The 23,789-nt window shown below is 32.9% G+C and overlaps 1 pseudogene; it reads right to left on the minus strand.

Annotated features, from left to right (window-relative positions):
- Window positions 1-20,590: 20,590 nt before the first annotated feature.
- LOC148938425 (serine/threonine-protein kinase/endoribonuclease ire-1-like) lies at window positions 20,591-21,453 on the minus strand (annotated as a pseudogene).
- Between the last annotated feature and the right edge of the window lie 2,336 nt (window positions 21,454-23,789).

Consider the following 23,789-nt stretch of genomic DNA (forward strand, 5'->3'; position numbering starts at 1 on the left):
CCACCTTTTTCAAAAATCAGGCAAATTTTCTCAGGCGCGTAACTTTTGATAGGTAAAACTAAACTTGATGAAATTTATATTACTGAAATCAGCATTAAAATCTAATTCTTGTGATGTATATATTGGAATAAAAATTCCGTATTTTAGAGTTTCGGTTACTATTGAGCCGGGTCGCTCCTGACTTACAGTTCGTTACCACGAACTGTTTGAAAGTAATAGATTTTCAACAATTACAGATATTATTCAAACTTTAAGAGTTTATTGTATCAAGCTCCTACAATTTTGCTAATAGCCTTTTCTTAAAATAACTATACAACCTCAAACCAGTAAAACTAACTATAACCACAATTATGAACCACCTCAGTTACCATAGGACCAAAAATTGTATGAAGAGCTTGCATTAAGCATGAAGCAAAGAATGTGAGTTACTTCCAAGAGTGGAAACTGGCGTTAGTGTCGACAGAAAAAACAAAACTATCAGCGCCTTCTGGCATGTGGCGAAACTAGCCAATTTTTCAAGCTTTGTAATAATTTTTTTGTCAGGCAGTGAGATCAGACAATTATAACTATGTTAATTATACAAATTAAATTAATTATTCTTATAATTAAATTGAGAAAATATCTAGTGTCGCCAAACACTAGATGGCGTTGATAGTTTTTTCTGTCGAATCTAGCACCAGTTTCCACTCTTATACATTACCCATACACTTTTTGGCATTGAGAGCATGCATCTCCGAATAATTGAACAAGAAAAAAAAAGAACAAGAAAACCACCAACTTGAAGAACAAAATAAAATTATTTTCTTGATACCACAATTTTCAACCACAATTTAGTCTAAGAGAAATTCACAGCTTTCATAAATCTAAAGAATTGTTAAACCAGTTTGGTTTTACTTTTTTACGCATTTTCCAGATTATTAAACATAGATATTGGTAGTTTCATCTTATAAAACTACACCGGTTTTTATCCTCACGTAGGGAATAATGGTTGTATTCAGCCCAATTTAATAATTCATATTTAATATTTGGATTAAATCTTTCAATTGTAGTTGAATATAATTCAGCCAATATAATGATTTTTCTGTTAGTAGATATTCTAAAATATTATTAAACATTCGTGGACGCTGTTGTGGCTTTAGTTTCAATAACCTCGACTTGTTTAATTTCAGCAAAGTGCCTTTCTTTATTTTTAAATCTCACATATCATAGATGAATTTAAGCTATAAGACTTGTTTGTTTATTAAACTTTTTTAGAAATTATAAACGCGTTTGAAACTTTGGACTGATTTTACGTCTCTAGAGAAAGGTGACGAACTGATTTAGACTGTAGGCATTTTTCCTAGTTTTGTTTGTGACTAAATAAAATTAGCCGTTTTTCTTTTAATGCTCTCTTTAAATCTTTTTGGTCAACAAATAGTTTTTACCGATATGAAATTTACTTTTATTGTGTGAGTTTTTACTTTTTTTTTTTGAACAACCAGCTGACCATGTGCATAGCTAAAGGGGCTAAAAGTATTTTTTTTTTCCTCATCCCCCAAAGAAAAACTGAAGAAAATTTCATATTTAAATCTTGTATGAAATCTGAGCCAACCCTTAAAGAAATTTCTAGCAACACTTATGTCCACTGCTTATTTTGGTAGATGCATAGATGGGAAAAACGTGAATGTCTATCAGAGTCAATAGCTCAAATTTGGAATAGTAGCATTGTTTTGTTGTCGCGATTTAACAGTTTAAAATATTGATACTATAATTATTAAAGAGCTTGATTAAAGCTCAGAAATTAAACTGTGCTTTAAATTGTTAAAGAAGACGAATTTAGTTTTTTCAGAGTATTTGTATTTTGGAAGTCTCAGGTGTTATTTAAACGACTGTATACCAAACAATAAGTTTTCCGAAATTTGTGCAATTACATAGGACTGTAATAAAAAAAAAATGTCGACTTGGCTAGGTTTCACAGACAAAGATTGACAGGCTACCAAAATTCTTACAGTATAATTATAGGCTACAAGAAAAGATTTAAGAAAAGTAAGAATTTTAAAGGAGATAACCAAGAAACAAAACCAATTAGTTAATAAATCAATGAATTTGGAAAGAGGGAGGGGCTAGTAAATTTCCTCGACACAGTGTTTTAACCTAAGATATTCTAAGAAGATTTGCTTGGTCTTTAGAAGGATCATCATTAAAGTCAGCTGTTAAAAATGCTCAAAATAAAAAATCTTTATATTTAAAATTTCTCTGGAGGATTGTATTTGCTGGTTTTGGAGGCCAGAACTCCCCTGTTTAGCATGTTTGGCTTGAATTTGTAGTTTAATTTTTGTACTTCTATTCTATAGATGGTCTTTATCCTGTAATACACAAGATATAAGCCGGTAGGCATAGACATCTCTGAGAGAGAGGATCAGGCTGTGCTTTCTGTCAAAATACACATACTGTGTCATATTCAGTGTTTATCTGGAATTTTATTAAAGACTGGGTTTAGTTTGGAAGAATAGACAAACACAAAGTAATAAAAGACATGATTTTAATTGTGTCTTCAGAACATAAATGGTACTGATTCTTGTGCTTGCGAAGTGAACACTAAGTTTGATTTTCCTTTTGCAACGGAGTATTGTTAATCTGTTTGTTTTGAATACATCTGTAAAAAATTTCCAAATTGACTTCCAAAGCAGTCTATACTGTTATGTCCTGTGATTTTATTTAAATAGCACCTTCTATAGCTCAAATCACGTGATATTAGTAGTCAATAGAACGAGGGACGCAGACCTAAAAAAAAACAGAAAGAAAATGAAAACCATGAAATGTTAAGAATACTAATAAAGAATAACTACTAAGGAATAAACAAATAAAAAGAATAAATAATGAAGAAAAAAGAACAATTTATGTCTAAAATTAAAAATTAAAAAGACTTCTGATAAGGCAGATGGGACAAAAGCATTCGATGTTAAAATAACTTTGGCCGAACCTGACCTTAGAGAGTCTGTAAAACGCACAGTTCCAGAAAAATTAGGTGATGGCACACCAGTCCAATTTGTTACAGTACAAGAGTTTTTCAAAAATACAGTTTTATATCTTATTACAAAACTTGCTCATATTTTTGTTAAAACATATTTATGTTTTGCTGAGGACGGCTCTTGAAAATAGAGACGAAATATTAATTAAACAAAATTCCACTTTCTTCTTCTTTTCCCTATTGTTCTTATTGTTTTTGATATTAATTATATTATAACATTATTATATAAAACACACTCGAGAAGTGAAGTTTGGAGTTTGTTGAAGTTTGGTTAATAATGAACTTTTCTTTGTCTTTGAGACGGTCAGCCGACGCCAAAACTCTAAATTTAATAATTCACAAATGACCTTCACAATTTTGCTAATAAATTATTTTATTTTCATCATATCTTATGGTCACCAAGCTTCACTTCTCAGGTCCAAACCGTAAAGACAGTCACAATGTTCACAAAATCAAATTGGTTGCTAAGGCCAAATTTTTCTAAGTGTTATGAATATACCAATTGAATCGACAATTGAAACGAGGGTTTGCTCAGATGCAATACCAACATTTAATATCTAAGGTTCTGTGAACAAAATACCCTGTTTAACGGTTTTGTTTTAAAGCATAAATCAGATTAGGAGCTTTTGAAATCAAAACTAATTATTTTATGTTTATCTGAAACCAAAATTAAAATAATACGTTCTGTTAAGCTAAATTTATCCCCCGTCAAAACCCCCCCCTCTGAATGTCAGCGTTAAGTATAAATTAAACATGGCAAATACAACCTTGGTTTGATCAGGTAAATTTTCAATTCTTTATTTTTAAGGGTTTTTTAAAATTCTATGTACTACTGAATTAGGGCTGCTCCAGCTGGTCCTAGACCTTTACCCGAAAACTCCCTGCGCCTCCCCCTCAAAAATACTATTCTAACGCAAAAATACTGCCCCAACACCCAAAAGAACCCATCCCATGGAAAAATCGTCCCCCCGAAAACGAAATTATTCCCGAAAATCTCTTCCCGCTGAAGATTCCCCCAGACCCTCCCCGCCCCTCCCTGCAGAAGGCTCCTCTGAGAAAAATGTTTGTATGTTTCCCAATCTCAAATACTATCAGTAAACATTGGGTAAATTATAAAAATTAAAAAGGAATTCAAATTTCCACAATTTTGTTCTCTGATTATTTCGCATTTAAGGATGGAGGGAAATACCTCAAATTGTACATTTTGATTTCAAAACAGCCCACCTCTCATTGAGCCGCCAGATAAACATAGAAATAGAATTCACAGAATTCTAAGAGAGATGAGGGAAGGTTGAGGTAGAAATTTATGCATAATCTCCAGGGTCGTAACCAGGTTTTTTTTTGGTGTGACGGGGGATCTATTTTTGTCTGTTGGGGGCATGTACATAAGAAACTTTAAAAATGCATGAAAAATGTGAAATTGATATCTACTTCATCGTTTCTGGGAATATTTATTGTCTACCCTGCTATTATTAAAATAAAGCGTAATATTAAACCCAAAAATGAGCAGAATTTATTATCTGTAGTAGGAAGACTGCCCCTTCCTCATCCACGTATCTACCCAATGGTGGTAGAAACTACTGAGGGAGCTCATAAGGTCATAAATTGAAAGTTCAAGTCATTTTAATATACGACAATCAAGAGGATTGGAGACGAGTCAGCCGAAACGGTGACGGAGGTATTTTTCGAGAGGAGGGTTTCGGTGGGGTTTTTGTCCCAGTGAATATTTTGTTTTCTGTTGGGATGTATTTTGGGCGGATGGAGGAGTCAAGTCTGGGCGGGTATTTTCTTGGGGGGGGGGACATAAACATCGGCCACCACACCAGCAGTAACCATACTTTTTACTGAGGTCCTAAACGAACTGGGCCTGAAAAGAAACGAAAACAGGTTCAGTTTTCGTTCGTAGTTTCTTCGAGTCTATTTGGCAGACATTGAAGGTGCTCTGTCTTGTCTTTGCAAGTGAGTAGCCATAATTGAGCCCAAAGTTGGCCAGCCTTAATTGAGTTAACATATCTGAGTCTTGTATATAAATAGTTTGCTCACTTCATATGGATACACGCTTTAGAATTAAAATCAAATGTAGTAAAAACGGAATGGTCAGGTCAAAAATTATTCATGAGAAACACCTTGATCATGTTAGACAGGTAGGCTAACTTTCCACGTCTGCATTACAACTTCCTGACTGTCAATGTAAGCCTCCCCCTCCCTCTCCCCTTTGTTTTCTCGCAAGAAGGCGTATAAATTTATGAGGACAGACTGGAATCCGTCTCGAGTTATTTTTTTTATAATGTTCAAACAGTTCGTGGTAACGAACTGTAAGTAAGGAGCGACCCGGCTCAATGGTAACCGAAACTTTAGAAAACGGGTTTTTGATACCAATAGATATATCAAAAGAATCAGATTTCAATGCTGATTTCAAACATATAACTTTCATCAAGTTTAGTCCTACCCACCAAAAGTTACGCACCTGAGAAAATTTGGCTGATTTTCTAAAAAAAGACAAAATACACCTAAAAGCTATAGAACCATGATGAAAACTACACCATCAGATTCTGAGTATCATAGTACCTACTGCAGTGCTTTCATTCATTTGTCGGCAAAAATGTGGAATTTTCCATTTTTTGCCGAACGAAAGATCGCGGATGCGCGTGTGTTTGTTTGTTTTTTTTTGTTTTTTTTTCCCATGAGTGATCGTTTTAACTACGTAGTATTATAATATCTCAAGATAGCTAATTGGAACGAAAATAAGAAGTTATGGTGCCGTTTTGAAGTGACCAAAAAAAATGGAGGACAACTAGGCCCCCTTCCAAGTTCATTTTTTCCCCTAAGTCACCAGAGCAAAACTTTGAGATAGCCATTTTGTTCAACATTGTCGAAAATATAATAACAATGTCTTTTAGGATGACTTGATCCCCCAAAGTCCCCAGGGGGAGGGCTGAAAGTTATGAACTTTACTCAATGTTAACATATAGTATTGGTTATTGGGACGTATACAGACTTTTTCAGAGGAGATTTTTTCTGGTCGGTGGGGGAAGGAGAGGGTCGGGGGCTCTATGGAAGGATCTTTCCATGAAGGAAGTTTTCATGGAGGAAGGGAAATTGCCATGAAGGGGGCGCCAGACTTGCCAGCATTATTTATTGGTTATTGGGAAGTATACAACCATTTTCAGGAAGGATTTTTTCTGGAGGGGGGGGGGCTAGAGTAGGGGATTACTCTGGAGAGAATTTCCGTGGAGGATGTTTCTTTGGGGTAAGGGACATTTCTATGAATGGGGCGCCGGATTTCCAAGCATTATTTAAGAAACGATCAGAAGTTAAATAAAAAAAATAAGTTTTTTCAACTGAAATGTAAGAAGAAATATTAGAACTTAAAACGAACAGAAATTATAACGTATTTGAGGGGGTTCTCCCCCAAGTCAATACCTCACTCTTTACGCAACAGTTTTTTTTTTTGTGCTTTCAAAAGAGCTATCTATTCTAATTAAACGGCCGTTGTGATTCAAGGGTTTGTGAATCAAAATTTTTTTTAACTTTTAACGTAAAGAGCGTGGTATTGACTAAGGGGAGAACCCCTTCATATAAGTAATAACATATACGTAATAAAAAAAACAATAAAAAAACAAGCGATACGGCTCAATAGTAATCGAAACTTTTAAAAACGAAATTTTGATGTCAATAAATGTATCAAAAGAATGTGTTTATAATGCTGATCCTAAATATATGAATTTTATTAAGTTTAGTATTACTCATCAAAGGCTACGAGCCTCAGAAAACTCACCTGATTTTTTAAAGAGGGGGGAAACATCCCCTACAAGTGAAAGAATTTTAATGAAAATCACACCGTCAGATTCAGCGTATCAGAAAATCCTATAACATAGGTTTCAATCTCATATCTGCAAAAATCTTCAACTTTGTATTTTTTGCCAGAAGAAAAATATACGAATATAGAAGTTAGTTACGTAAGTTAATTTGTAAAGACATCCATTTAGCAAAATAAAAGTAAAATTTTTATGCAAATAAAAGCTGCATTAACTAAAAAACGATCAGAAATTAAATAAAAAAAACAAGTTTTTTAAACTGAAAGTAAGGAGCGACATTAAAACTTAAAACGAACAGAAATTATTCCGTATATGAAAGGGGCTGTCCCCTCCTCAACGCCTCGCTCTTTACGCTAAAGTTTTTTATTGTTTTAAAAAATAGAGTTGTGAGAAAGTAAAAGTTTTTATTGTTTTAAAAAATAAAGTTTTGAGACAGAGTCAAAATTTAGAGTAAAGAGCGAGGCGTTGAGGAGGGGACAGCCCCTTTCATATACGGAATAATTTCTGTTCGTTTTAAGTTTTAATGTCGCTCCTTACTTTCAGTTTAAAAAACTTGTTTTTTTTATTTTTACTTAAAGGATGAATTTCATCCCAGTATTCAAAGCAGAGGTGTAAGTGAAACTATGGCCTCCCTATAGCGCGTTGCTTATTTTGCTCGTTTTAATGTAAAAAAGTAAACTATTTGGCAGGAAAAGAGAAGTCATTTTAACTCATTTAGAGAATAATTTGGGCTATACTTGTCAATTTTTAATTGTATTCTTGATCAATTAATCATAATTAGTGTTATATGTTTAAATTAAATTTTATCTTTGGTATCAACTACTATCATCTCTGACTGAAGAATTATGCCAGAATGTTTCTAATGACAGTCATGAATTAATGGCTTACTAATTTTATTAGCCTGCAAATAACTGATACACCTAGTACAAAAAAAAACAAACAACACTACCTATGTAAATAGTAAGTCAAAAATACCATGGCTACAAAAAATAACGAAATGAACTAATAATTGCTTCTTTATTTGAACTCCAAATTTTTATGTGTTTCAATACGCAAATTATATAAACTCAAGCGTTTGTCCACTTTACAAATTGTGCAGGCAAGGTGGTGAGCGGTAAGTGCTTAAGACGAGAGATTGTAATATGGCTATAGTGGTTCCAACGGTACAGTTTTCATTTCGATCTGATATCATTTTTGGGGGCTTTCACAAAAGCATAAAATTCAAGTATATAGTGGAGTCCATTATGGAGCAATTACCTGTGAAGGATGCAAGGCATTTTTCAAGAGATCCAAAACCAACGGGATAAACTACCGATGCATCAGACGAAAAAACTGCGTAATATACAAAATAAACCGAACTAGTTGCCAATATTGCAGGATACAAAAATGTTTGGCATCGAGAAGGTCCAGAGGCCTACAATTCTGATGGTAGTCACCATATTGTATACAATAATGTGTGTTTCTCTAAAAAAAAAAAAAAAAATAATATTTTATTTTGTCATTTAAAAATTCTAGAAGAAAAAATAATACATGCATCTCTTGGACAGCTGGCTGAGGTGTCTGAGGCGGTAGTGTATATGCTGTTGATAAGCTTGGTAGAACGGCTGATGCCTAGGTATCGTAGAGGAAATAGATTGATTGTGAAAGTGATTGTGAAAAACAATCAGTGAAAACAAACATACAATAGATACTAATGTAAATGAATAAATAAATCTTAAAACGAGTGAAACTTGAATAGAATATGCAAATCAAGCTTGAGACGAACAAAAATTACTATAGACAAGAGCTTTGGCTATCGCCTCCTTCTATCACTGTAAAAGCCTAGAACTTACTGCATCATTGACGCTTTACTGAAAACTGTATGTGTCTTGAACAGTCTTGGAAAGTATAAACAAAATCAAATTGAATATTTGATATATAATTATATTAATTATTGAAAGATCCATCAGTTCAAGATTTTATTTCACTGTAATTTTATTTTCTTTTTCAATGCTGTAAGAACAGGAAAAGGAAATATTTTCATCTAATTAATTTTCAATGAAGCGCCAATAGGCAGTAGGCTTTAGGTTCTTACAATTAAGGAGGGGGCAGTATCCAAACTCTTGTTTGTAGTGAAACTATATTCTTCTTGAAGAATTTTAGAAAGAACTAATAAATTAAACTGAATATTTAATGCATAATGATATTAATTGCTGAAAGCTCATCAATTAAAAATTTTACTAAAAATTTTAATGTTTATTTTCAATATTAAGTACAAAATAAATATTTGTTATATAATTCGTTTTTGGTAAATTGCACATGAAGCAGTTGGTTTCAGACTTTTACAGTAAGAGAAGGAAGCGATACCCAAGCTCTTGTTTGTAGGGATTTTTGTTCATTTCAAGCTTGATTTCCATATTCAATTTAAGTTTCACTCGTTTTAAGATTTATTTATTCATTTATATTATTATCTGTTGCACGTTTGTTTGCATTGATTTTTATTTAATTTCTGTTCGTGTTGGGTTTCATTTATACTTCAATAGCAAAATATCTTTTTTTGTTTTAAGCTTGATTCGCATATTCAATGTAAGCATTACTCGCTTTAAGATATATATATTCATTGACATTATTACTTGTTGTATGTTCTTTTTCCTATGATTGTTAATTTAATTTCTGTTCGTTTTGGGTTTCATTTATTCTTTAATAGTAATTTCTGGTCGTTCTGAGTTTGAATTTTAACAGGTATATTTAAATTCTGAACTTAATTTTTAAATTTCCTTTAATTTTATTTGAACAATTTTTTTTTTGTGAGTTTTTTTTAAGTGCTTTTTTTTTTTTTTTGATTGCAAAAAGTTTAAATTTTTTAAAAATTCCCTATTTAAAAGTCAACTTTTTTGAAACATCAAATGTTCATAAAAATATCAAAACTAGCATCAGAGTAAATAATTAACAAAGTAAAGAAAGCATCAAAGTAAACAAGGTGTCAAAGTAACAATAAGCAACTTGCATAGCTTATAGCCTTTGCACGGTATATCGAAGTTGCCACGTAACCTGATCCAACTCAACAGTTTTATTATGGGCGCCAACAGATATGAAGTATAGGTCCTTAAACAAAAGCACCTGGCAGTTTGACTCTGTGGATCTATGCATATGAGGTTCATTATAATTACAAACATATTTAAACTTCAACACATTTACTGCAACTGAGAAAATCGACCAGTTATGTGAAGTTTTTTTTGTTCTTTGACAAAACTAATTATTAAAAATGTAGAAACTGCAAAATGATAGGATTTTTTTAAGAAAAAAATTAAAAAATTAGCCCACCTGGTTCAAAATAAAAAAGGAAATAAGGAAATCAATCAAAAGGAAACAGACAATCTCATAACGGTCGGTCAATTTGATGCTATTAAATCTAGGTAATCTGAGTTGCAAAACATCTTTTACACTAACGAAATTGAACCAGATGGACTTGTAGATGAACAGCTCAGTGGAGCATGTAAATAGCAAAGGCAATTTGTTCTTCATCTGCTCAATTTAACATCCTTGAAGGCATTGTCTTAGCCAGCCAGTAGGTCTTTTATTGGATAGTTGTCATTCTAGTTTGTCGTTTGAAGGGAGGCAAGAGCCATGAAGTGTGGGGGGCATTAACTCTACTTTGAAGAGGTAGAACTAGGGCCGAAAGTTGCATTACCTTTCCGTATTTAAAGAAAAAAATAAAAATCAACGAGAAAACTTGCAATGAAAACAACAGACGAAACTGCATTAACGGTCGGAATTTTGGACCAGGTGGCCATGCTTATAATCAGTGATCAAATCAAATCCAAAATTAAGAATCTGGCCTAAAGTACGGATGAAAAAAACAATTTGATAGATATATCAATAGCTGCAAATCATATCAAACAGTTCGTGGTAACGAACTGTAAGTAAAGTGCGACTAGGCGCAATAGTAACCGAGACTCTAAAAATCGGAATTTAGATAGCAATTAATACATCAAAAGAATTGTTTTATTATACTGATTCCAAATGTGTAAATGCGTATCAGCTGTTTTGAAGGGAGGATGTTGGATCATTTTGTAGGCAGGGGGGAGGGGCAGACACCTCAAGAAATCTACTTTAATGCACTAATATCCCAATTCTCATTAAGCCTTCAGATAAATATAGAATTTTTTTGGAGGGGGAGGTGCTGGAACTAATATATAGCCCCCCTAGAGCCCCGGAAAAATTAGGTTTACGCTAGTGGTTCTAGCCGGGAGGGAGGGGGGGTAATACTGCCCCTCCCATTGCGACAATCTATTTCTGTGTAGTTTAAAATATAGCATTCACATACCTAGCGGCACAGAGTTAGAAATAATGAGCTGGGCATCATGCACCTCATCACGGAATTTCTTGGGGATGGGGGTGGAGAACGAGTGGTACCAGAAGCTTTGTTTTCAGCAATTTTAAGTGGTAATATTTATTTTTTTCTTATTTACATACAATGCATTCAAATGTCTGTATACAATGTATTTAAACATCAGAGAACCTTATTACAAAGTTCGCAATGGCTTCAGCCGCGAAGGAGATAAAAAGACACGCAGGATTTCCATCCATATGAACAGTAATACCCCTTTCCGTCTACACGAAATTCTGTAGTGAAAACATTAAATTATAATCCAACGTTTTAATTCTTAAGCAGAAAAACTCAAAAAGCAGAATGCTATGAATCAATTTACAATTATGTGGACATACAATTTAACAGTAAGAAATCAAGGTTGGGGTTTATTGGACCGGTCGTCCACATTATATCTTGGTTGGGCCTGGGCAAGATTTGAAAACTGATCAGAAATTAAAAAAACAAGACGAGTTTTTTTTTTCAACTGAAAATAAGAAGCAGCTTTGAAACCCAAATGAACATAAATAATTAACGTAACTGAGAGGGGCTGCTCTCTTTTGAAACCCATTCATTACGCTGAAGTTGAACTTTTTGTCTCAGTTCTTTGGGGAGTACAGCCCAAACACAATGGCCGCTTAATTTGAATAAAAAGTTTTTTTTCAAACCATTATAAAATTTTTTTGTGGTTTAGTGTCTGCCCCCTCCTGAACCTTTTTTTTCATTTAATTAATACCAAAGCCGATGGCAACATAGGTTACATTAATAATAATAATTTATTTCAACCCTCTGTACAAAATGGAATAAATTGAAACGTGAAAAAAATGTAAAGGAAAAATAAAACAACAATTATAATAACACTGAGATAAAATCCCACAACTCATCTACTTAGACTACACAATTAAGTGGTTCACAAAAATATCAAGATGTTTGCAAAACTTATCCCTAAGCAGTCCGTTGTCGAAGAAATATATAAACTCCATACTACTACTACTAACCCTGCAGCATTAAGCCGTCTGAGGCCAACAAAGCTCCTCCTCCATTCCAATAAACTCAATTCCTTCTTAAACTTAAGTAATGAGTCCATATTGACACTTGAAGAAAAGATAGAACAAAGAACGGTTAGCTTACATTGATAATGCAACAAAAGGTGTCTCGGTCAGGACAAAAGGTGATAATACAACAGAAAAGGCCAAAAATAGTGTTTGGCAATTTTGCGCAGAACATTAAAATTTTAGACCTAAATACTAGTTTGAGAAAATTATGGGACATCGAGTTATTTTAAAATTTTAGAAGAGCTATGTATAAAACATCCTAGCTTCTGTAGATATTAAATAAAAAAAACAAGTTTTTAAACTGAAAGTAAGGAGCGACATTGAAACTTAAAACGAACAGAAATTATTCCGTATATGAAAGGGGCTGTCCCCTCCTCAACGCCTCGCTCTTTACGCTAAAGTTTGACTCTGTCTCACAACTTTATTTTTTAAAACAATAAAAAGTTTGACTTTCTCACAACTCTATTTTTTAAAACAATAAAAAACTTTAGCGTAAAGAGCGAGGCGTTGAGGAGGGGACAGCCCCTTTCATATACGGAATAATTTCTGTTCGTTTTAAGTTTCAATGTCGCTCCTTACTTTCAGTTTAAAAAACCTGTTTTTTTTGTATAATTTCTGATCGTTTTTTAGTTAATGCAGCTTTCATTTGCATAAAAATTTTACTTTTCTTTTGCTAAATGAATGTCTTTACAAATTAACTTACGTAACTAACTTCTATATTCGTATAATTTTCTTCTGGCAAAAATTCAAAGTTGCAGATTTTTGCAGATATGAGCTTGAAACCTATGTAATAGGGTTTTCTGATAGGCTGAATGTGACGTTGTAATTTTCATTAAAATTCTTTCACTTGTAGAGGATGTTTCCCCCCTCTTTAAAAAATCGAGTAAATTTCCTCAGGCTTGTAGCCTTTGATGAGTAATACTAAACTTAATAAAATTTATATATTTAGAATCAGCATTATAAACACATTCTTTTGATACATTTATTGACATCAAAATTACGTTTTTACAAGTTTCGATAACTATTGTGCCGTGTCGCTTGTTTTTTTATTGTTTTTTTTTTATTACGTATATTTTATTACGGATATGAGGGGGTTCTCCACTTAGTCAATACCACGCTCTTTAAGTTAAAAGTTAAAAAGAATTTTGATTCACAAACCCCTGAATCACAAAGGCCGTTTGATGAGAATAGATAGCACTTTTGAAAGCACTTAAAAAAACTGTAGCGTAAAGAGCGAGGTATTGCCTTTGGGGAGAACCCCCTCATATACGTTATAATTTCTGTTCGTTTTAAGTTCTAATATTACTTCTTACATTTCAGTTTAAAAAAAGTGTTTTTTTTTTATTTAATTTATGATCGTTTTTTAAATAATGCTTGGAAATCCGGCACCCCCTTCATAGAACTGTCCCTTACCCCAAAGAAACCTCATCCAAGGACATATTCTCCAGAGTAACTCCCTCCTCTAGCCCCCCCTCCAGAAAAATCTTTCCTGAAAATGGTTGTATACTTCCCAATAACCAATAAATAATGCTGGCAAGTCCGGCGCCCCCTTCATGGCGATTTCCCTTCCCCCATGAGAACTTCCTTCATGAACAGATCCTCCAACATAACCCCCGACCCACCCTTCCCACCCCCTCGAAGAAAAAAAACCTCCGGAAAACTTCTGTATACTTCCGAATAACCAATACTATATGCTAACATTGGGTAAAGTTCATATCTTTTAGCCCTCCCTCTGGGTACTTCGGGGGATTAAGTCATCCCAAAAGACATATTTATCATATTTTCGACCATGCTGAACAAAATGGCTATCTCAAAATTTTGATCGGGTGACTTTGGTAAAAAATAAGCGTGGGAGGGGGCCTAGTTGCCCTCCATTTTTTTTGTCACTTAAAAAGGGCACTCGAACTTTTAATTTCCGTTTGAATGAGCCCTATCATGATTTTCTAGGACCACTGGGTCGATACGATCACCCCTGGGAAAAAACACAACAAAAAACAAACAAACTAATAAACACGCATCCGTGATCTTTCTTCTGGTAAAAAATGCAAAATTCCACATTTTTGTAGATAGGAGCTTGAAATCTCTACAGTAGGGTTCTCTGATACGCTGAATATGATGGTGTGATTTTCATTAAGGTTCTATAAATTTTAGGGGGTATTTCCCCCTTTTTTCGAAAATCAGCCAAATTTTCTCAGGCGCGTAAATTTTATACTTTTTTTTTGAAAAATTGTTTAAAAAAATAGAGTTGTGAGATACCCAAGCTTTAGCGTAAGGCGCGAGGCATTCAGGAGGGGACATCCTCTTTCATATGCGGAATAATTCCTGTTCATTTTAAGTTTGAACATCGTTCCTTACTTTCAGTAAAAAAAACTTTTTTTTTATTTAATTTTTGAACGTTTTTGAATTAATGCAGGTTTTGATTTTGGCTCCCGGTACATGAATAAAATTTGAATATCAATTTTACTTTTATTTGATTAAATGGCTTTCTCGAAACCTGTTTATTTTTATTTACGAATGTTTTTATTAATAATAAATATACGTAACTTACGAATTAACTTGCGTAACAAACTTCTATATTCATATATTTTTGAGGAGGGCACAGCCCCTTTCATATACGGAATAATTTCTGTTCGTTTTAAGTTTCAATGTCGCTCCTTACTTTCAGTTTAAAAAACTTGTTTTTTTTATTTAATTTCTGATCGTTTTTTAGTTAATGCAGCTTTCATTTGCATAAAAATTTTACTTTTCTTTTGCTAAATGAATGTCTTTACAAATTAACTTACGTAACTAACTTCTATATTCGTATAATTTTCTTCTGGCAAAAATTCAAAGTTGCAGATTTTTGCAGATATGAGCTTGAAACCTATGTAATAGGGTTTTCTGATACGCTGAATGTGACGTTGTGATTTTCATTAAAATTCTTTCACTTGTAGAGGATGTTTCCCCCTCTTTAAAAAATCGAGTAAATTTCCTCAGGCTTGTAGCCTTTGATGAGTAATACTAAACTTAATAAAATTTATATATTTAGAATCAGCATTATAAACACATTCTTTTGATACATTTATTGACATCAAAATTTCGTTTTTAAAAGTTTCGATTACTATTGAGCCGTATCGCTTGTTTTTTTATTGTTTTTTTTATTACGTATACGTTATTACGTATATGAGGGGGTTCTGCCTTTAGTCAATACCACGCTCTTTACGTTAAAAGTTAAAAAGAAATTTGATTCACAAACCCCTGAATCACAAAGGCCGTTTAATTAGAATAGATAGATCTTTTGAAAGCACTTAAAAAAACTTTAGCTTAAAGAGCGAGTTATTGACTTTGGGGAGAACCCCCTCACATACGTTATAATTTCTGTTCGTTTTAAGTTCTAATATTACTTCTTAAATTTCAGTTGAAAAAACGTGTTTTTTTTTTATTTAATTTCTGATCGTTTTTTAAATAATGCTTGGAAATCCGGCGCCCCCTTCATAGAAATGTCCCTTACCCCAAAGAAACATCCTCCACTGAAATATTCTCCAGAGTAACTCCCTCCTCTAGCCCCCCCTCCAGAAAAATCCTTCCTGAAAATGGTTGTATACTTCCCAATAACCAATAAATAATGCTGGCAAGTCCGGCGCCCCCTTCATGGCGATTTCCCTTCCCCCATGAGACCTTCCTTCATGAACAGATCCTCCAACATAACCCCCGACCCACCCATCCCACCCACTAGCAGAAAAAAAACCTCCTGAAAACTTCTGTATACTTCCGAATAACCAATACTATATGTTAACATTGGGTAAAGTTCATATCTTTTAGCCCTCCCTCTGGGTACTTCGAGGGATTAAGTCATCCCAAAAGACATATTTATCATATTTTCGACCATGCTGAACAAAATGGCTATCTCAAAATTTTGATCGGGTGACTTTGGTAAAAAAATAAGCGGGGGAGGGGGCCTAGTTGCCCTCCATTTTTTTTTGTCAATGAAAAAGGGCACTATAAATTTTAATTTCCGTTCCAATTAGCCCTCCTACTATATTCTAGGACCACTGGGTCGATACGATCACCCCTGGGAAAAAAAAAAAAAAACAAACAAACAAACAAACAAACAAACAAACAAATAAACACGCATCCGTGATCTTTCTTATGGCGAAAAATGAAAAAATCCACATTTTTGTAGATAGGAACTTGAAACCTCTACAGTAGGGTTCTCTGATACGCTGAATATGATAGTGTGATTTTCATTAAGGTTCTATAACTTTTAGGGGGTCTTTCCCCCTTTTTTGAAAATCAGCCAAATTTTCTCAGGCGCATAACTTTTGATGGGTAGCTCTAAACTTGATGAAAGTTATATATTTGAAATCAGCATTGAAATCTGATTCTTTTGATATATCTATTGGTATCAAAAACCTGTTTTCTAGAGTTTCGGTTACCATTGAGCCGGTTCGCTCCTTACTTACAGTTCGTTACCACGAACTGCTTGATAATGCCGTGCTGTGATGCATTCTCTCTTTAACGCGTAGGCAACAAGTTCATGCATAATGACTTTAATTAGAGACAATGATTGAAAGTTTCATTTGACTGATTTAACTCATTTGATAAATTTCTTGTTTTGAATAGTCCTATTTGAACAGAAACTATTAGACTAAGGAGAAGGTCAGTACATATTGCTTGTAGTGAGTTCCAAAAATTAGGTGTCAGTTTCTATATGTCCTCATGGGATATCTTCACTTGAAAAAATAGAAAATTTACATGATTGTAACCTTAATTTCGAAAATATTTTTTTTGATTATATGAATTTTTTTTATGCTCATAAAACATTTGAGTCATTGTTAATTGTATGATATACCCCCTGTAGCTCAAGTTGATCATTAATTGACTCTCTTTAAACTAGTTTCTTCTAATAGTTTCTTTCAATTCAGCGTGAGAATATAAAAAGATTAGTGACATACTACATTGTAAATATGGAATTTTGTATCTATAAGTGATCATTAGGGAGGTGGGGGTAAAGTATTTTGACAGTTTGAAGTCAAAAAATAATTTTTACTTAATGCTATCAGAATAATTGTAGCTGACACATTTTGCATGCAGACAGGCTGTACTTTGCCCCCAACCTCCGCCACCTCCTGTTCCCAATGCTAGAGCAAATTTGTTGATTATTATTATTTTTTTTATATATATTCTTAATAGGCTAATTTCATATTATTAAAATCAATTCAATTCTTTAGATGAAGGTGGTATATAATGAAATTACCAAAAAATTTTGGAAATAACTGTGCCCATTCGATTAAGATATCAGTATATATTATTTGTTGGACACACTTCCAGACAGGAGTGGCTTTTTTTCTTGAGCGCATTATTGTATATCCTAGGACTATAAGTAAACTTATGTAATCACGATAAAAATGATCAAAAATTTTCTTACAAATCATGTATGTTGCCACACACCTAATTACCTACTCTTTACGCTAATCAAATCTCTTAATTTGCCTAAATGATAAGTGCACGCGTTGCCTTTCAAAATATTTTAACTGGAAATTTGGCCGTTCCAGTCTTATTCAAAATGTTATATATTAAAACAAAACACCTTTAATGATAGCATTCATTATTTGTTAAAAATAAGTGTACGTTTTTAATTTTTAATTTTGTTTCCTTAAATTAAAAATTGAACTTGGTTGTAAAAGCGGGGGGATGATATCGGTTGTCTATAATATTTTGGACACTTTACTATATTTTTTTTTAGCTTTATAATCGCTTTTCACTTACTTTTCCACTTGTTTTTTTTTTCTACAGTACATATAACAATTAAATGCCAGGGTTACCGTTTCACAAGCATAAATATTAAGGATCAAAAGATTGTTGGAGAAAAAATCCCTGGATATTTTATAATAATAATAAATACCCTTTTTGAGGCTAATTGGAAATACATATGCTTATTCCAAGATCCCAAGCTATGGACGGGAATCCCAAAATTTCGGGGGAAATCCTGAGGAGTTACAACCCCGATCACCGTCTCTTTAAACGATAAACCTTATTTACGAAAAAAAATCTCCTCGAAAACACGTGTGTTTCAAAATTCCCTTTTATTTTTTCTTAAGGCAGGAATGTGACTCCTATCTTCCAATTGTGAGGACTGTGACAACTTTCGTGAGAACTCGTAAATAATGCAACATACACAGGCAATAGGCTATAGAGAGAGAGAAATATTTTTTTTTTTTTTTTATATATATATATATATATATATATATATATATATATATATATATATATATATATATATATATATCATACATATATATATATATATATATATATATATATATATATATATATATATATATATATATATATATATATATATATCAAACAGTTCGTGGTAACGAACTGTAAGTAAGGAGCGACCCGGCTCAATGGTAACCGAAACTCTACAAAACGGAATTTTGATACCAATAGATACATCAAAAGAATCAGATTTTAATTCTGATTTCAAATATATAAGTTTCATTAAGTTTAATCTTACCCATCAAAAGTTACGTGCCTGAGAAAATTTGGCTGATTTTCGAAAAAAGGGAAAAGACCCCCTAAAAGTAACAGAAACTTAATGAAAATCACACCATCATATTCAGCGTACCAGAGAACCCTACTGTAGAGGTTTCAAGCTCCTATCTACAAAAATGTGGAATTTTCCATTTTTTGCCAGAAGAAAGATCACTGATGCGGGTTAATTTGTTTGTTTGTTTGTTTGTTTGTTTGTTTTTTTTCCCAGGGGTGATTGCATCGATACATAAGTCCTAAAATAGCGTGGATGGAATCATAGAAACGGAAATTGAAAGTTATAGTGCTCTTTTTAATGGACCAAAAAAAGTGGAGGTCAACTAGGCCCCCTTCTACGCTAATTTTTTTCCCAAAGTCACCCAATCAAAATTTTGAGACAGCCATTTTGTTCAGCATGGTCGAAAATATGATAAAAATGTCTTTTAGGATGACTTGATCTTCCAAAGTCCCCAGGGGGAGGGCTGAAAGTTATGAACTTTACTCAATGTTAACATATAGTATTGGTTATTGGGAAGTATACAGACTTTTTCAGAGGAGATTTTTTCTGGTGGGTGAGGAAGGAGAGGGCCGGGGGCTATATGGAAGGATCTTTCCATGAAGGAAGTTTTCATGGGGGAAGGGACATTGCTATGAAGGGGGCGCCTGATTTCCCAGCATTATTAAAGAAAAAGATCAGGAATTAAATAAAAAAAACAAGTTTTTCAACTGATCAACTGATTTTGATTAAGAGGTTATTTTTAAAGAACTGGAAAAAAAATTCGAACTATAGTTTAAAGAGCAGAGTATTGACTAGGGGGCGAACCCCCTAATATACGTGTTAAAAATTTATGAATATAGAAGTTCGTTACGTAAGTTAATTCTAGGTTACGTATATTTATTACTAATAAAAACGTTCGTAAATAAAATTAAACAAGTTTCGAGAAAGCCATTTAACCAAATATAATATGCAAATTTTGTTTTAATTATTCATGTACGGTGAGCCAAAATCAAAACCTGCATTAATTAAAAAACGTTCAAAAATTAAATAAAAAAAACAAGTTTTTTAAACTGAAAGTAAGGAACGACGTTAAAACTTAAAACGAACAGAAATTATTCCGTATATGAAGGGGGCTGTCCCCTCCTCAACGCCTCGCTCTTTACGCTGAAGTTTGACTTTCTCACAACTCTATTTTTTAAACAATAAAAAACATTAGCGTAAAGAGCGAGGCGTTGAGGAGGGGACAGCCCCCTTCATATACGGAATAATTTCTGTTCGTTTTAAGTTTTAACGTCGTTCCTTACTTTCAGTTTAAAAACTTGTTTTTTTTATTTAATATATATATATATATATATATATATATATATATATATATATATATATATATATATATATATATATATATATATATATATATATATATATATATATATATATATATATATATATATATATATATATATATATATATATATATATATATATATATATATATATATATATATATATATATATATATATATATATATATATATATATATATATATATATATATATATATATATATATATATATATATATATATATATATATATATATATATATATATATATATATATATATATATATATATATATATATATATATATATATATATATATATATATATATATATATATATATATATATATATATATATATATATATATATATATATATATATATATATATATATATATATATAATATATATATATATATATATATATATATATATATATTATTTTACTAAAAAAACAACCGCTTCGTGAAATATCAATCCTTCCTTGTCTTTTTTCTTTTTCTCTCATCTTCTTTTTCCTCGAAAGAACTCTTCATTTGATATTTTGGCTGCTGAATATATCGGGGCACATTCCGAACATCTATTTCTGGCAGAGGATCCATTTGAGAGCTCCGTTGATGGCAACGGATACACTTCAGGCTCATTTAATGGAAGATTGTATGGTTCCAAAAAATTGTCTTGATAGAAATACCTCATCCTATCCTCGTTTTTCATGTCCAAAAAAGCACTCCATGTTTCTATTAAAAGTTTTGGAAATTTTGTGTCCAATATTCACAAAATTTCCCCGGCACCTCGCCCAGGCTTTGGCGAACATTGGAGGGAATATCGTGAATATGATGGTACATGTTGCGTATCAAACGCAGTAAATCAGCTACCTGACTTTCGTTGAACTGTCCTGTTTTGTTTCGTGATTTTACGTGCTGTTTCAAAACTCGGTCCAACCTTTCAAACCAACTTCCTCCAACGATTTCAGAAGCTTTATCTGGCAATTTTCTTTTGATTAAATTTATTTCTTTTGTTCGTGTCTTCAGATTGATACGGAATAAGTCTCCAGTATATATCAAGAAATTAACTATTTTTCTCCTCTCCCAAAACAAGGGGCTGCCTAAAACATATTTCATAGTTGGTCTTTTTTTTTACATCTTTGTTTATCATTTTTATAATGATAAACTTTGCAATATCTTTCACTTCATCTGATAAATTATAAATTCCATGGGCAATATTATTTTGCCCAAGTAAATATTTTTCCTCCCCACGCTTTGGCTCCTTGAAGATAAATGGGTGTTTTCCACGCGTTAAAACGTAATAAAACAAACACCCTATCAAAAAACATCAACTGATGAGGTGCACCATTCTCCGGCCTCCATCTCCGGAGTGATTCATCCCAATGTTCCCAAAACGGTGGAACATGGAAATGAGGGTGACTTTTCATTGATCTTCGTTGCCAGACCAAAGCCAGAGATCTTGACTTCGACAGGTTTCCTCGTAGAACACCTCCATTTCAGTAAAACATTGCCTGGATTAATGTTGCATTGCACGATGTTACAACTATGGAGATAATCCAATCCTCGAGATGCTTCAAGTAAAACATACTTCTTCGTCGGTGCATGAGGAACACCTTCATAGTTTTTTTCAACCGCTGTTTGCAGCGTTGAATTACATAGCTCCAAGGCTTTGTACATATGCTTTTTGTCCTTTTCATTTTTGAAATAACTGACTATATTTTTATGGTCAGAGATTTTCCTCAGAGCCTCCACCTCGTTAACAGCAAGAAGGTAATTTTCCATGCAAATTCTCTTTATAGCCGCCGGTTTTTCTTGAAAACTGCCTTCGAAAACCATGGTTCCATTGGAACCTTCTCCCAGAATGGTTTCTGGGCTTAGTTTAATTTTTTCAATTTTAAACGGCATCATATTGACAGATTGTGTTAGATATACTGGTGACATTTTGAAGGTTACGGAATTATATAAGAGGATTGACGTCATAAAATGTCTTGATGCCATGGATTACATGACGTCATTGTATTTTTTACCTACACAACGTCAAGGTAATTTTTACTGGATGACGTGATATTGCAAAAGCCAAAATTAAGGCTCTTAAGTATGTTTCTCAGACTTCTAACCTATCTAGATCGTTTTTTCCGCGAAAATATCCCATGATATCAATTTTCCCGAAAAAATATGGAGCCGTTTTCGACAAAAAATACACACACAATTACTCACATATATAGATAGTATATATAAATATATAAATATTTTCTTAAATCACATTGGCCTGCCATAATATAAGAACATGAAACGATCAAAAATGGGGTTTTTGAGGCCAAATGAGAACACAATCAGATGTAGCTTTAGGCTGTATAAAAAAAAAATTTCAGATTTTGTCTCTTTTTACAAATTGGCTTTATTTGGTATCACCAACCAACTATTAATGAGAAATAAACACAGAAAATAGTAATTTTTTAGTTTACTCAATTAATTTGCTGACTAAAAGACATACATGTAGACATAACCTTATAGACATATAGACATAAAAGACATAACCTGCCTTTTAATGCTGATTCATTTATACTAGTAGCTATCCATGCAATTGTGCCTCAATCCTCCTAAATGGGCAAGATATAGCCAGGCTGCTTTTTTGCTTATTTCTCATCAACAGATGATTCATAATGCTAAATAAACTCAAATTAAAAAAAAAAGCAAAATTTTACGAATATATCTTGTTTGTGCTTCCAAAATCTAAGCAGTTTTCATTTTTGCATCACCCGGGTTCTACTTCTGATCAGGGGCACCAATTAGGGGGGGGGGGGAGGGTGCCCCCCCCCCCTAGAATTTGAAAATTACCTTCTTATTTATATTTGACAGCTATTTTCTATTTTAGCTATGTGCTATATTAAACCAGCAACTGGTCCAATAAATACGACCAACAAACGGGTGCCCTAATTATATAATTTTGTTTTGAAATGTTTAAGAGCGAGCGCGTCTACACTATTTTATTTCCGAGTAGGGTTCATTCAAAACTAAGCTTCATGTGGTCAGTACCCGTTTCGTTATTGTTCTTGTGAAGAATTCGTTGTAAACTATGAGTTTTGTATATTGCCTTTTTTAGTAGCTGGGAAAGGAAATGTGTTCTAGGGTTTCAAGGGGATAAATCAAATAACTTTAACATTTCAACTACTTTATATAATCAAACTTTTAAATTAACTCAATTTTATATAAATTAATGTATTCTTATTGCTTGTTTATAGATTACTAGATATACTATCTTTAATCTTTGAGAACGAATGTGGATGCTAAAAAAAATGAATGTGGCAAGATCCACAATCCCCACCCAATGTATACAAGTCGCTGGTTGTTCTTATGAAGTTTTCACTTTGTTTTCAGAGTGTGTATGGTCTTGAGACATGTAGTCATACTTTTAAAAAGATGAAGAGCATTCAGTTAGGCATTTAAAATGAAAAAAAATTGGTCTCACCAGGACTCGACTAGCTGAATCAATATTCACTTCTAAATTCATGAGGAATCGTACCTGTCTGGATCGAACCTGTGAATCACTATTCACGACTAAATTCATGAGGACTCGTACCTGTCTGTATCCACTTGTCTGTACCGCGGAGCGGACCCAGAGCGGTGTCCATTACACCACACTACCAGGTTTGAAGAATTTTTTTAAATATAACTTTCCATGCAGAACTTTCTAAGTG

This window comes from Artemia sp. Qi Xiang Cuo, unplaced genomic scaffold (genome assembly GCF_049724085.1).
Source record: "Artemia sp. Qi Xiang Cuo unplaced genomic scaffold, ASM4972408v1 HiC_scaffold_3311, whole genome shotgun sequence".
Taxonomy (NCBI): Eukaryota; Metazoa; Arthropoda; class Branchiopoda; order Anostraca; family Artemiidae; genus Artemia; species Artemia sp. Qi Xiang Cuo.